Source organism: Amblyraja radiata, chromosome 2 (genome assembly GCF_010909765.2).
Source record: "Amblyraja radiata isolate CabotCenter1 chromosome 2, sAmbRad1.1.pri, whole genome shotgun sequence".
In the NCBI taxonomy this organism is placed as follows: Eukaryota; Metazoa; Chordata; class Chondrichthyes; order Rajiformes; family Rajidae; genus Amblyraja; species Amblyraja radiata.
The window spans coordinates 95620116-95635074 of NC_045957.1; the positions used below are offsets into that span (position 1 = coordinate 95620116).

The window sequence follows — 14959 nt, forward strand, 5'->3', positions numbered from 1 at the left end:
GAAGATTGCTCCCGATGTTGGGGAAGTCCAGGACAAGGGGTCACAGCTTAAGGATAAGGGGGAAATCCTTTAAAACCGAGATGAGAAGAACTTTTTTCACACAGAGGGTGGTGAATCTCTGGAACTCTCTGCCACAGAGGGTAGTCGAGGCCAGTTCATTGGCTATATTTAAGAGGGAGTTAGATGTGGCCCTTGTGGCTAAGGGGATCAGAGGGTATGGAGAGAAGGCAGGTACGGGATACTGAGTTGGATGATCAGCCATGATCATATTGAATGGCGGTGCAGGCTCGAAGGGCCGAATGGCCTACTCCTGCACCTAATTTCTATGTTTCTATGTTTAATTCAGTCATCCTTTACTTTGTGGTCCATATATCAGGATAAAGATGGTTAAAAAAAAATAAAATAAAATGGAAGGCTTGCTAAGCAATCTACAAAAACGTCATAACAAACATTACAGTTTGGAATAAATGCAGAAAGTACTTTGGAGTCATTAAGAAACTGCAATATATTGTGGTTACTTCTGCAGAAATAAACTATTTCATGGTCAAGTAACACTGGAAGTTAGGTTGATTGTTTTGGTTAAACCGACAGGTGGTCTGGTAAGAAAACTATTGTGAACAATCGAAATGCTTAGTACTTCAACATACTAGGTGCTAGAAAATTGATGATATTATGAAGAGCTTAATCACTTAATGCAGATTTTAACTATTGATTTAATATGACCTGCCTCAGGAATATGCACAGATTGGAAAAGCTAACGTGAAGGAGAAGACTTGTTCAGTTTAGCTAATCCCTGTTGCACTCTTTGTCGAATTGAAACAAGGAAGTGATTGTCCTCTTTTAGGCAGACCTCAGAAATAAAAGATGATGAAAGCTAAACCAAGTGCTTCATTAAAACCTCAATGGCCGGTGTGGAATATAGCCACTTAAACGAGGAAAGCTCCAGTTTCATTCTCTGGTCTGTTGCTAAATACACTGGTTTTTATCAAATTCAATACTAGGTCAACACCAACAGAATTGGACTAGAAAGGTAAATAACTAGCTAAGGTTTTTATTTCTAATTGTTATTTTTGCTGAAAAGTACAGGTGAAAATATGAGCTGCTGTGACATTCCCCAATGTGAAATAGCCCAGCATTCACTCTCAATATTCATGTGGAAATAATTGCCACTTTGACAAAATGCCAGATGATTAAGTACAACTTTCCATAACCCAGCAGAATCATCAGGAAAAGGAGAAAGCAAATTTGGAGAAGCAAAAATCACCCTTATTAATAAAATACTAGACATATTGGATAACATAAAGAGATTTTCAAATGTATGAGCTACAATCCAACTTAAGGAATACATTGAAAGTTAGATCTGTGAAAATACAAGCATTAAAGATTTTCCGAGAAATCTGCAATCTATTGGTGATGGTTATTGGTGCATAAAGCAAATAAACGATGGAGTAATTCTCATCAAAGCTGGCCACAGAAGCAGCACTTGTACTAATAAGACATAATGTATTTTAAGGTCAGAAAGAAACAACCTGTTGGCAACACGTAGCATATAAATATTAGTCCAAGGTATTAGGGTCAATTTTATAATCTTAATCTCTGATATAAATTTCTGGAGAACATTTGTTTGAATTCTGGATGTTTGAGACTCTTCACCTGGGCTATGGCTGGAAAACCAGTCCATCTGAAGCTTTAATGATATTAATGTAATACCAAACAAGTAATAACATTAAAATTACCTAACTAGAACTGAAGATAATGATTATCACTGGTCAGAGATATTTTTAAAAATTGGCTCGCTCAGTACTAAAGGAAGATTGAAATAATCTGATTCTTTCAAATGATTATTGGATCGCTTTCCAATTTAACTTCAAATTAATAACATTAATTTGTACAATTTTAAATTGTAAACTCAACTGTATCTCAAATTATTTGCAGAAAAAAGACCACTACCCAGGAAGAATGCAGCACAAATTTCCCCTGAAATATAAACTTACTGATGTAGAGAGTTGGTACAATTCACTGGAACGAGTGAGGAGAGAATATTTTCTGAATGTTTATTCTGGTAATATATTGCATAGTCTGCTACCAATGACCATTCGTAAACTTAATGAAGAAACAAGGAAATACAGATGCTGGTTTACAAAAAAATACACAAGGTGCTGGAGTAACTCAGCAGGCCAGACAGCATCTCAAGAGAACATGGATAGCTGGCATTTTGGGTTGGAACCCTTCTGCAAACTCATTGTAGGGGAGGGTGGGGGTTAAGAAAGCTGGAAAAGAGGGGCAAGACTACGTCTGGCAGATACAGGGGAGGGATGCTTTTGATAGCCAGATGGTTGGGACAAAAGCCAGAGATGAAAAGACACAAGGTATAAGAAATACAAATTTGTGAATTGTGAAGCTAGAGGATGGAATTTAGGTGTGAGGGGAGGGGCAGGAAGAAATAGGTGCAAGCACAGTTGGGACATTGGGGAGGGGAAATAAAAGGGGAAGAGGGGGAGGAGGGGGGGGAGGGTAGTTACCTATACATCAGTATGGAATGGGAAGAGGAGTCAAATGGTTAGCAACCGAGAGATCTGTGGAAGGCTAGAAAGGGTTGGGATGGGAGCATGTGCCTGGCGGTTGGATCACATTGGAAGTGATAGAAATGTTGGAAGGTGATGTGTTGGATAGGGAGGCTGGTGGGGTGAAAGATGAGGACCATGGCTACCCTTTCCTTGTTCCATCTCGGAAACGGAGCAGTGAAAGCAGAACTATGGTGCACAGAGTAGACGTGGGTGAGGAGATCCATCTATGACAGTAGGGGGGAAGCCATGCTTACTAATGAAAGAGGACATTTCAGATGTCCTACAATGGAAAGCCTCACCTTGGGAGCTGATGTGGCGGAGACGGAGAAATTGACAGTAGGGGATGGTGTCTTTGCAAGAGGCAGGGTGGACGGAAGTGTAATCCAGATAATTGTGGGAGTCGCTAGGTTTGTAGTAGATGTCGATTGATAGTCTGTTCCTTGTAATGGAGACAGAGAGATCAAGAAAGGGGGGAGTGTTGTCGCAGATGGTCCAAGTGAATTTGAGGGCAATGTGGAAGTTAATGGTAAAGTTAATGAAATCAACGAGCTCTGCACGGGTGCAGGAGGCAGCCCCAATGTAGTCATCGATGTAGCAGAGAAAGAGTTGGGGAATGGTGCCAGTGGATGTTTGGAAGAAGGACTGTTCGACATAACCGACAAAAAGGTAGACATAGCTATGGCACATGTAAGTGCCCATGGCTACACTTAACTTGGTGAAAATGAGAGGAGTCACAGGAGAAGTTGTTGAAAGTGAGGACAATTCCGCTAGGTGGAGGACAGTGTTAGTAAAGGGAAATTTATTGGGTCTCTGTTCGAGGAAGAACTGGAGGATCTTGAGGCCTTTCTGGTGGGGGATGGATGTGTAAATGGACTGGACGTCCTTGGCAAAGATAAGGCAATGAGGGCCTAGAAATTAAAAGTTATTGATGAGTTGAGGGGTGTATGAGGTGTCTCAGATCAACTTAATGAATGCTTTGTAGGTTGCTTCAAAGTTCAGTGAGCAAGCAGCTGATGAACATGAGGTGAATAATTCAACAATGTTTAATCTAGCAGTGAGTTTGTTGCCAGCAGCTGCCAGATCATGAAATGGCTATCAATGAGAAAGAGGAAGACCCTTGGGTAATTATAATAAAGTTGCTCTGGTATAGGTGATATAACCTATAATGCACAACCTAAAGTCACTTAGCAAGCTTCTTAATTACTTCCAAACAAATATAAATTTGGTGATAAACAGAAGACACAAAGTACTGAAGTAACTCAATGGGTCAGGCATCCTCTGGAGAACATGTATAGGTGACGCTTTGGGTCGGGACCCTTCTTCAAACTGAGTGTGGTGGAAGGGCGGGTGGGAGAAAGATGGAAGAGAGTGGGGGACAGACAGACAGACAGACAGACAGACAGACAGACAGACAGACAGACAGACAGACAGACAGACAGACAGACAGACAGACAGACAGACAAACAGACAGAGAGGCAGAGAGGCAGAGGGTCGTTTTCAGGTTAGCTACCCGAAATTAGTGAATGCAATGTTCATACCGTTGTGTCGTTAGTTACCCAAGTGGAATATGAGGTGCTGTTCCTCCAGTTTGTGTGTGACCTCACCTTGGCAATGGAGGAGGCGCTAGATAGAAAGGTTAGTATGGGGATGGGAAGACGAGTTAAAATGGTTAGTAACCGGGAGATCCAGTAGGCCTTGGCGGACCAAACGCAAGTGTTTGGCGAAACGGTTACCTAGTATCTGCTTGGTCCTGCCAATGTAAAGAAGGCCACATCAGGAACACCGAATGCAGTAGGTGAGGTTAGAGAAGGTGTTCATGCATGTCTGTCTGACCTGAAAGGACTGCTGGGGTCATTGCATGGAGGTGAGGGAGTATGTATAGGGACAGGTATTACATCTCCTGTGGTTGCAGGGGAAAGTACCTGGTAAAGTGGTGGTTTGGGTGGGAAGGTATGAGTGAACCGAGGAGTTGCAGAGGAGCAGTCCCACTGGAGATGGGAAGATGTGACTAGTGGTGCAGTCACGTTGAAGGTGGCGGAAATACCAGTACAATCAGTCTGAAGATGCCATCTATCCATGTTTTCCAAAGTTGCATCGAAAGTGCCTAACCCACTGACTTACTCCAGCACATTGAGGAATTTTTCGTACAAACCAACATCTGGAGTTATTTACCCGAATACCTGATAATTACCCAGCTATTTATTTTGGAAAAGCTATAGAATCATTTATATTCATCTGAGAAAGCAAACTGGATAACTTAACTCCTATTCTCCAACTTCCTAAGTATTTTTCCTCTATGTGATTGTATCACTCCATCAATTGGAGAGATATAATCATCTTGAGGAGAAATCGTTGGTAAGTCCAGTAGGCAGAACAAGCAAGTAGATGAACATCAAGGGAATTCATAGCTAAATTGCTTCCATTTTGTTGGAGAACCAGTAAAGTAAATGAATACCTTTTATGTCCATGAGGGTGTACAATATTATTGCCTCATTGAGACATGGTAGGAACGACAATCTAATAACCCAGGGTATAGGCTTCCCAGACAAGACAGAAAGGGGAGTATAAGAGGTGGAGGCATTGCAGTGTTTGTCAAAGATTGCGTTACTTCAGTTTAGAGGGAGGATATCCCAGAAGGCTTCTCATATTATGTCATATCGTTAGAAATTAGAAACAAAAAGGGGGTGTTTACAGACCTCCCAACTAAACACAGGAGATGGAGGAACAGATATGCAAACAGATATCAGAGAGATGTAATAAAGGTAGGGTTTTTGTAGTTGAGAACATTTCAATTTCTCAAATGTTAACAGGACGTTGGAGAATTTAGTGTAGGGGTAGGTTCAAGTCTAGTGTAAGTTTCCATAAATAAAGATCCCATGGAAAGGAAGAAACTAGTCAGAGACCAACAAGTTTGTCAAGGGAAGATCCTGTCTCAAAAATCTGAATGAAATCTTTGAAGAGTTAACAAAGTATATCGATGTGGGCAGGGCAATGGATATGATTCACATGGATTTTAGTTTTGCGGCCAAACAGATCCAGGGAGGAAAGATGAAAAGAGTGGGGAGTAATCTGCAATTGGATAATTTGTGTTCATAGCATTGGTTGTACCCAAATGGAATATGGGATGCTATTCTTCCAGTTTGTATGTAGTCTTATGCAATGTTGAGATGAGCACTTGAATTGTTTTGGGAAAGAAGGCTATGGACTGAGTGCTGGGAGATAAGATTAATACAGACGAGTGCTCACTGGTTAATATAGACGACTTGGGCCAAATGGCCTGCTTCCATGTTGAATGATAATCTGACCGAATGGCATGGCAATACTAACTTAATGGTGGGTACACAAAAATGCTGGAGAAACTCAGCGGGTGCAGCAGCATCTATGGAGCGAAGGAAATAGGCAACGTTTCGGGCCGAAACCCTTCTTGTCACCATAGACTTCAGAACACAAAGACAAAAAATTAGTGATAGTTACAGCTAACTGAGCCTGGATTTGAAGTCTTGGTTTAATTAATCTGTAATATTCCTCACAACCTTTCAGGATTCTCATCTGTTTTTGATATGTTTATTAGCTTAAAGACTTCATCCAACCTTCTCATTGTATATATCTGCTATAGTATTTTCCTACAACTTAGTCTTCAATCATTTTATAAACTTATTTAATATTAATATAGCCTTTTATCCTTGAATGCATTTTATTTATTTATAACTGAAAATTGCAATACTAATATACATTACTGTGGGAGGCCATTGTATGTTTTGTTATACTTTGATAGTGTGTATCATGTGTTATTGCTCATTGTATTATTATTGTATATTATTTTTGCAGATTATGTTATTATGCTTTCTGTTGAGTTATATTACCGGTATATACATTGTACTAATTGTCACATGCTTGTATTTATATAATCTTAGGGTCAAGGATCACTTGTTTCATTCTGGTTCTATAGGAACTAGGGTGGAAATTAGGCCAATGTGGGATCTGCTGACAATAGGTGGAGCTGGAGATACTTAATGGGGAGGGTGAGCGGGCAGCTTGGCAGGTGCTCTGTTCCTTCCACCGCTTCACTTGGTTTCTGTGTGCTCCCGACAAGAGAGTCAAGGATTCAGATTCAATTTAATTTAGGATCTCAGCACACTCCTGAGTGCTTTACTATTTCGAGCAGTCGCGGGCCAGAGATTTTTATAAGTAAGAATGTTATATTAAGGAGGCTTTGAGAACATCCTTGAAGTGGTTTCTCTGTCTACATGGCAATCTCTAAAACTGATTAAGCTCAGAGTAGAGTGCTTGTTGCAGAGTCTGCTGTCAGGCTAGGAAGTGGTTATGGTGAGTGGTAAAATCCAGGGACAGGTGACGGAAATGTGCTACCGATCAGCAAAATAGTGTGGGTGAGCGATTGATCTGAGCAGTCAAAGGGCCTCGTTCCACACAGTCTTACTATTCGTTCCCTTATCCTGCCAATGAATTTGGGTGATTTTGGGTGGTACCTCACCAGTGCACCAATGTGCCAGCTACAGGTAATTCATGTACTGTTATTTGAGAAATTTTGTTCAAAGAATAAATCATTTGAAATTACAGGAGAGTGGATTTTTTTTACAAATGAAATATTGCCACATTCCCTCCGCAACTCTCTGGTTAACGCATCCTTTCCCACCCAAACCATCCCCTCCGCAGGTACCTGCCTCTGCAACCACAAAAGATGTAACACCTGTCCCTATACCTCCTCCCTCGACTCTGTCCAGTTCCCCGACAGTCCTTACAGGCAGAGGTTCACTTGCACCTCCTCCAACCTCAACTACTATATCCGTTGTTTAAGATGTGGACTCTTATACATCGGCAAGACAAAACGTAGACTGGGCAATCATTTCGCTGAACATCTTCGCTCAATCAGCCTGGACCTACCTGATCTCCCAGTTGCTAATTCTCCTTACCATTCCCACACTGACCTTTCTGTCCTAGGTCTCCTCCATTGTCATAGTGAGGCTGAAAGCAAATTGGAGGAACAGCATCTCATATTTTGCTTGGGCAGCTTATAGCCCAGTGGTATTAATTTGATTTCTCTAACTTCAAGTAACCCCGACATTCCCTTTCTCTCCATCCCTCCCCCACCCAAGTCGCACCAGCTTCTCATTTTCACCCAAGAAAAAACTAACTATGGTCTGTTACCTTTATCATTGTTACTTTTTGCATATCTTTCATTCATTGTTCTATATCTCACTATATCATCGTCTATATCTCTTGTTTCCCTTTCCCTTGACTTTCAGTCTGATGGGTCTCGACCCGAAACGTCACCCATTCCTTCTCTCCAGAGATGCTGCCTGTCCCGCTGAATTACTCCAGCTTTTTGTGTCATTCTTTGGTTTAAACCAGCATCTGCAGTTCCTTCCTACACAGTCAGCTTCCATGTGGCATTTCTGTCCAAATTTCTCCTTTTTTCTCCTGACGCTACAGACTTTCACTAGGTTACAGTCTAACAAACATCATCACTCTCTAGATGGCGGTGCAGGCTCGAAGGGGCCGAATGGCCTACTCCTGCACCTAATTTCTATGTTTCTATGTTTCTATCACCTTTAGCAAATAATACTCTTTACCTGTGGTTGGGCAATGAGCTCTAACAGAATTAGGACTCTAGTTTGACAGCAATTATATCACCTCAATACATATTCTAACCTAAATCTTCATATATCTAATATTTACATATTACCAGAGGAGAACAGGGTGGCACAGCGGTGCAGCTGGTAGACCTACCGCCTCACAGCTCCAGAGACCCAGGTTCGATCCTAACTTTGGATGCTGTCTATGTGAAATTTGTACATTCTCCCTTTTTCACCAGGTGCTCCGGTTTCCTCCCACATCCCAAGACTTGCAGGTTTGTAGGTTTAAGAAGGAACTGTAGATGCTGGAAAATCGAAAGTACACAAAAATGCTGGGGAAACTCAGCGGGTGCAGCAGCATCTATGGAGCGAAGGAAATAGGCAACGTTTCGGGACGAAACCCTTCTTCAGACTAATTGGCCCCTGTAAATTGCCCCTAGGACATAAGGCTGAGAAAGTGGAATGACATAGAATTAACGTGAATGAATGATCGATGATCTGCATGAACTCGACGGGTTGAAGGGCCTGTTTCCATTCTCTATCTTTAAACTGACCTAAACATTTTGCAAACATGATTTTTTGCTTACTTAATTATCCTGAGTTCAGACAATTTACATTAGGTGTGAAATGCTTTGGGAACACTGGTCCTGATCAAGGGCATCATCAGCAGTAGTATGACTGGTAGAAACACTGCCTCACAAACTCTCGTGATCTGTGTCAATCCTGATGTCTAATACTGTCTGTGCAGTTTGCACATTCTCCCTGTGATTATGTGGGTTTCCTCTGAGTGCTTTAACTTAATTCCAAAGATGTGGGGATGAGTAGGTTAATTGGTCACTGTAAATCCCCCCAATATGCATGCATGTGGTAAAATCTGGGGGGAGTTGACAGCAATGTGGAGAGAATAAATGTAGATTTTACTGGATTAGTACAAATGGGTGCTTGATGGTTGGCATTGATTTGATGCATTCAAGACCTTACTTGTCTAATGACTCTAAGACTACAACAATGATTTGTGCAGGTGTCAGGGGTTATGGGGAGAAGGCAGGAAAATGGGGTTGAGAGAGAAAGATACAGTAGATCAGCCATGATTGAAATGCATTGATGGGGCAAATGGCCTAATTCTGCTCCTATGACTTATGAACACGAACAATTATGAAATGGCAGGAAAGTGAGATATATCAGAATGTCAATGAGAGACTGTTGGAAAGCTTGAGACAGAGTTTGGCCAGCATGGCATAGCGGGCGAGTAGTAAATAAAATCAAGGAATAGATAGACTAAAGGAAAGAGAATTATAAATACCATGCTACTGGAAATAATATTTGGAAACATATTTCGGTACACTATCACACTGAAAATGTCATCTATTATTGGTCTGGACTGTGAGGTAATTCAGCCTGCCTTTTTCTTAACACATGCTTGGGATGGATGAATGCAGGTGGGATTTCATACGGAACAGAGGCAGGTGAGAGGTTAGAAGTCGGTATGGAGGGTGGTGAGAGAAAGTTTAGAGGATAGACAGGAGAAAGGAGGAGAGTGAGGAAGGAAGGTTGATTTAAACTGCATGTATTTTAATGCAAGAGGCCTGGCGGGTAAGGCAGATGAGCTTCGGGCATGGATAGGTAAGTGCGACTGGGATGTTGTAGCCATTACTGAAACCTGGTAAAGAGAGGGGCAGGACTGGCAGCTCAATGTTCTAGGATACAGGTGCTTTTGAAGAGACAGGGGTGAGGGGAAAACTGGAGGGGGGGCGGCTTGCGTTATTGGTTACGGAGGACATCATGGCAGTGGTGAGAGGTGACATTACAGACGATTTGTCTATTGAGGCTATATGGGTGGAGCTGAGGAACAAGAAAGGGATGATCACCTTGTTGGGGATGTACTACAGACCCCCAAATAGTCAACAGGAATTAGAAGAACAGATATGCTAGGAGATTGCTGACAGCTGCAGATCAAATTAGCTTGGTGTAGTAGGAGATTTTAACTTTCCCAATTTTGACTGGGAAAATCATAGTGTGAAAGGTTTAGATGGGGTGCAATTTCTCAAAAGTGTTCAGGAGAGTTTTCTCCAGCAATATGTAAAGGCCCCCACACGTGAGAGGGCAACACTTGATCTAGTCTTGGGAAATTGGGAAGGGCAAGTGAATAATTATTCGGGAAGATGCATTTTAGGATCATTGATCATTGTTCAATTAGGTTTAAGATAATTGTGGATAGGGACAGAGAGGGCCCACATGTTAAAATGCTCAATTGGGGTAACTTTGACGGTATGAGAGAAGGTCTCACTCAAGTTGATTAAAGCAGGTTATTTGAGGGGAAATAGACCAGCCAAGTGGTGGGGGGGAGGGAGGGAGGGAGAGAGGGAGGGAGAGAGGGAGAGAGGGAGAGAGGGAGAGAGGGAGAGAGGGAGAGAGGGAGAGAGGGAGAGAGGGAGAGAGGGGGAGAGGGGGAGAGGGGGAGAGGGGGAGAGGGGGAGAGGGGGAGAGGGGGAGAGGGGGAGAGAGAGAGAGAGGGTCGGTCGGTCGGTCGGTCGGTCGGTCGGTCACAAGGACCACAATGAGTATTTCTCCTCGGTATTTACCAAGGAGAAAGACAGGAGGATGGAGGAATTTGGGGCAGTCAATGGCAGTGTCTTGAGAGCAGTCAATGTTACGGTCAAAGAGATATTGAAGATCCTATCATGTATGAAGATAGACAAATCTCCAGGGCCTGATCAGATATATTCAAGGACATTGTGGGAAACCAGAGAGAAAATTGCAGGAGCCCTGGTTGAAATTTATGAGTCATCTTTATATACAGGAGAGGTGCCAGAAGACTGGAGGGTGGCAAATGTTGTGCCTCTATTTAAGAAGGGCTGTAGATAAAATGCTGGGAACTATAGGCCAGTGATCTTAACATCTGTAGTTGGAAACTTACGAGAGAGCATTCTGAGGGATAGGATATACATGCATTTAGATGGATAAGGGCTGATTTAGTTTTTTGAAGACGTGACCAAAAAGGTCAATGAGGGCAGAGCTGCAGATGTTGTATATATGGACCAGCAAGGCATTCAACAAGATTCTGCATGATAGGCTGCTCTGGAAGGTTAGATCAAAGGTTTCAAAGGTATTTTATTATCACATGTACCAATTAAGGTGCAGTGATATGCGAATTACCATACAGCCATATGCAAAAAAAAGCATGGGATCCAAGGAGAGATAGCTGACTGGATAGAAAATTGGCTTTCTGGAAGGAAGCAGGGGGTGATGATGGACGGTTACTTCTCGGACTGGAGGCCTGTGACTAGTTGTGTGCCTCAGGGTTCAGGCTCGTTACTGTTTGTCATCTATATTAATGATTTGGATGAGAACATACTTGGCAAGATTAGCAAGTTTGCTGATGATACAAAAGTGGGTGATTTTACATATAGTGAAGATGACTGTGAGAAATTGCAGCAGGGTCGATCGATTGGCCAGGTGGGCTGAGGAATAGTTGATGGAATTTAATACAGAGGTGTTGCATTTTGGGAAGTCTAACATGGGCAGGACCTACAGTAGGACTCTGGGGAGTGTTGTCGAGCAGAGGGATTTAGGAGTTTAGGTGCACAGTTCCCTGAAGGTAGATCGGGTGGTCAAAAAGGCTTTTGGCACATTGGACTTAATCAGTCAGAGTATTGAGTATAGAAGTTGGGAGGTCATGCTGCAGTTGTATAAGACGTTGGTAAGGCCATATTTAAAGTATTGTGTTAAGTTCTGGGCACCATGTTAGAATCATAGAGTAATACAGTGTGGAAACAGACCCTTTGGCCCAACTTGCCCACACCGGCCAACAATGTCCCAGGTACACTAGTTCCACTTGCCCGCGCTTGGTCCATATCCCTCCAATCCGGTACTATCCATGTACCTGTCTAACCGTTTCTTAAATGATAGGATAGTCCCAGCCTCCACTACCTCCTTTGGCAGCTTGTTCCATACACCCATCACCCTTTGTGTGAAAAGGTTACCCCTTGGATTCCTATTAAATCTTTTCCCCTTCACCTTGAGCCCAGTTCCTCTGTTCCTCGATTCCCTTACTCCGGGGAAGAGACTCTGTGTATCTACCCGATCTATTCCTATCATGATTTTGTACACCTCTATAAGATTACCCCTCCTCCTCCTGTGCTCCAATAAATAGAGACCCAGCCTACTCAAACTCTCCCTATAGCTCACACCCTCTAGTCCTGGCAACATCCTCATAAATCTTTTCTGAACCCTTTCAAGCTTGACAATATCTTTCCTATAACATGGTACCCAGAACTGAACACAATATTCTAAATGCGGTTGCACCAACGCCTTATACAACTGCACCATGACCTCCCAATTTTTATACCCAATACTCTGACTGATGAAGGCCAAAGTGCCAATAGCCTTTTTGACCTCCTTATCTACCAGCAACTCGACCTTCAAGGAACCATGCACCTGTGCTCCTAGATCCCTCTGCTCTACAACACTACTCAGAGGCCTACCATTTACTGTTTAGGTCCTGCCCTTGTTAGACGTCGCAAAATGCAACACCTCACACTTCTCTTTTATATTAAATTCCATCAACCATTCCTCAGACCACCTGGCCAATCGATCCAGATCCTGCTGAAATCTTTCACAACCATCTTGATTATCTGCAAAATCACTCATTTTTGTATTATCAGCAAACTTACTAATCTTGCCCTGTATGTTCTCATACAAATCATTGATCACTGTATCACTCTATGACATTGATGTAGATGACAAAAAGTGATGGGTCCAGCACTGAACCCTGAGGCACACCACTAGTCCCAAGCCTCCAGTCCGAGAAGCAATCTTCCACCATCACCCTCTGCTTCCTTCCATGGAGCCAATTTGCTATCCTTTCTGCGATCTCTCCTTGGATCCCATGCGATCTCATCTTCCAGAGCAGCCTACCTTGCGGAAATGTTGAATGCCTTACTGAAATCCATGTGCACAAACATCTACAGCTCTGTCCTCATCGACCTATTGGGTCACGTCTTCAAAAAAATCAGTCAGATTTGTGAGACACAGCCTCCCACGTACAAAACCATGCTGACTATCCCTAATCAACCCTTGCCCATCCAAATGCCTGTTTAACCTATCCCTCAGAATACTCTCTAGTAACTTTCCAACTACAGATGTTAAGCTCACTGGCCTATAGTTCCCAGCATTTTCCCTGCAGCCCTCTTGAAAAGAGGCACAACATTTGCCACCCTCCAGTCTTCCGGCACCTCTCCTGTATTTAAGGACGACTCGTAAATTTCAAACAGGGCTCCCGTAATTTCCTCTCTAGTTTCCCGCAATGTCCTCGGACATATCTGATCAGGGAAATTTCAGGAAAGATGTTGTTAAGATGGAATGCGTACAGAGAAGATTAACAAGGATGTTGCCAGGACTAGAGGGTCTGAGCTATAGGGAGAGGTTGAGTAAGCGTGAATTCTATTCCTTGGATCGCAGAAAGATGAGTGGTGATCTTATAGAGATGTGTAAAATCATGAGAGGAATAGATTGGGTACTTTTGCCCAGAGGAGGTGAATCAAGGGCCAGAGGATAAATGTTTAAGGTGAAGTGGAAAAGATTTAATAGGAATCTGAGGGGTAACTTTTTCACACAAAGGGTGGTGGGTATATTAAACAAGCTGCCAGAGGTGATCGTTGTGGCTGAGACTGTCCCAACATTTAAGAAACAGTTGTACAGGTACATGGATAGGACAAATTTGGAGAGATATGGACCAAACGCAGGCAGGTGGGACTAGTATAGCTGGGACATGTTTCCAGTGTGGGCAAGTTGGGACGAAGGGCCTGTTTCCATGCTGTATCAATCTATGACTATGTTTCTTGACTGCCAAGTGACTGGAGATGTTAAAAGTCACGAGGAAGATGAATGATACAATAGGTTACAAATTGTTAACTTTCTGATCGTACATATTTTTCCGGCATCTTGTGTTGGGGATCAGAGCATATCCTTTAATCTATTGTCATACAAAATAAGGTACTTTAAACACACTCAAGATTAGGTTTAGTGATCTTTTAAGGTTAGGCTTTCAAATATGAACCACTGGTAACATTTCACTGATATTTCAAGGAAACAGAAGTCACAAAAATTGATGCAATTACTGTAATAATATTACACTGTATAGGATTATGGATTGCTCTTTAAAAAAGGAATTGTGCCATTTATATTCTGGCTCCTATACAAATAATGATTTGCAAAATAGGTCCTTTAAAACAAACGTAAACATGAAATTAGGCAGCACTGTTGCACAACCGGTTGAGCTGCTGATTCACAGCTCCAATGACCCAGTCCAGAGACAAACAATGGCCTGCTTCCTTTTTAATCTTTACATCTTTGCATATCTTTCATTCATTTGTTCTATATCTCTCTCTATATCACCGTCTATATCTATCATTTCCCTTTCCCCTGACTCTTTCTGAAGAAGGGTCGCAAATTGAAATGTCACCTATTCCTTTTCTCCTGAGATGCTGTCTGACCCACTGAGTTACTCCAGTTTTTTGTGTTCAAGCCTGACCTTGGGTATAGTCTATGTGGATTTAACACATTCTCCCTGCATGGGTTTCTTTTGGGTATTCCGATTTCCTCCCACATGCTAAAGGTGTGCAGGTTACTAGTTAATTAGCCACTGTAAATTGTCCCAGGTGTGTGTATGTGAGTAATAAAAGCTGTGATGAGTTGATGGGGATGTATGGGGAGAATAAAAATGGGATCAGTACCGGAATAAAGCACAAGAGTCACAGATGGTCAGCTCAAACTTGTTGGGCTGAAGAGCCTACCTCT

The 14959-nt window shown here is 42.4% G+C and overlaps 1 protein-coding gene across 4 annotated transcripts in view; it reads right to left on the reverse strand.

Moving 5' to 3' along the window:
• hecw1 (HECT, C2 and WW domain containing E3 ubiquitin protein ligase 1) overlaps nucleotides 1–14959 on the reverse strand; it is a 462878-nt gene that overhangs the window by 347855 nt on the left and 100064 nt on the right. The gene's annotated exons all lie outside the window — the stretch shown is intronic.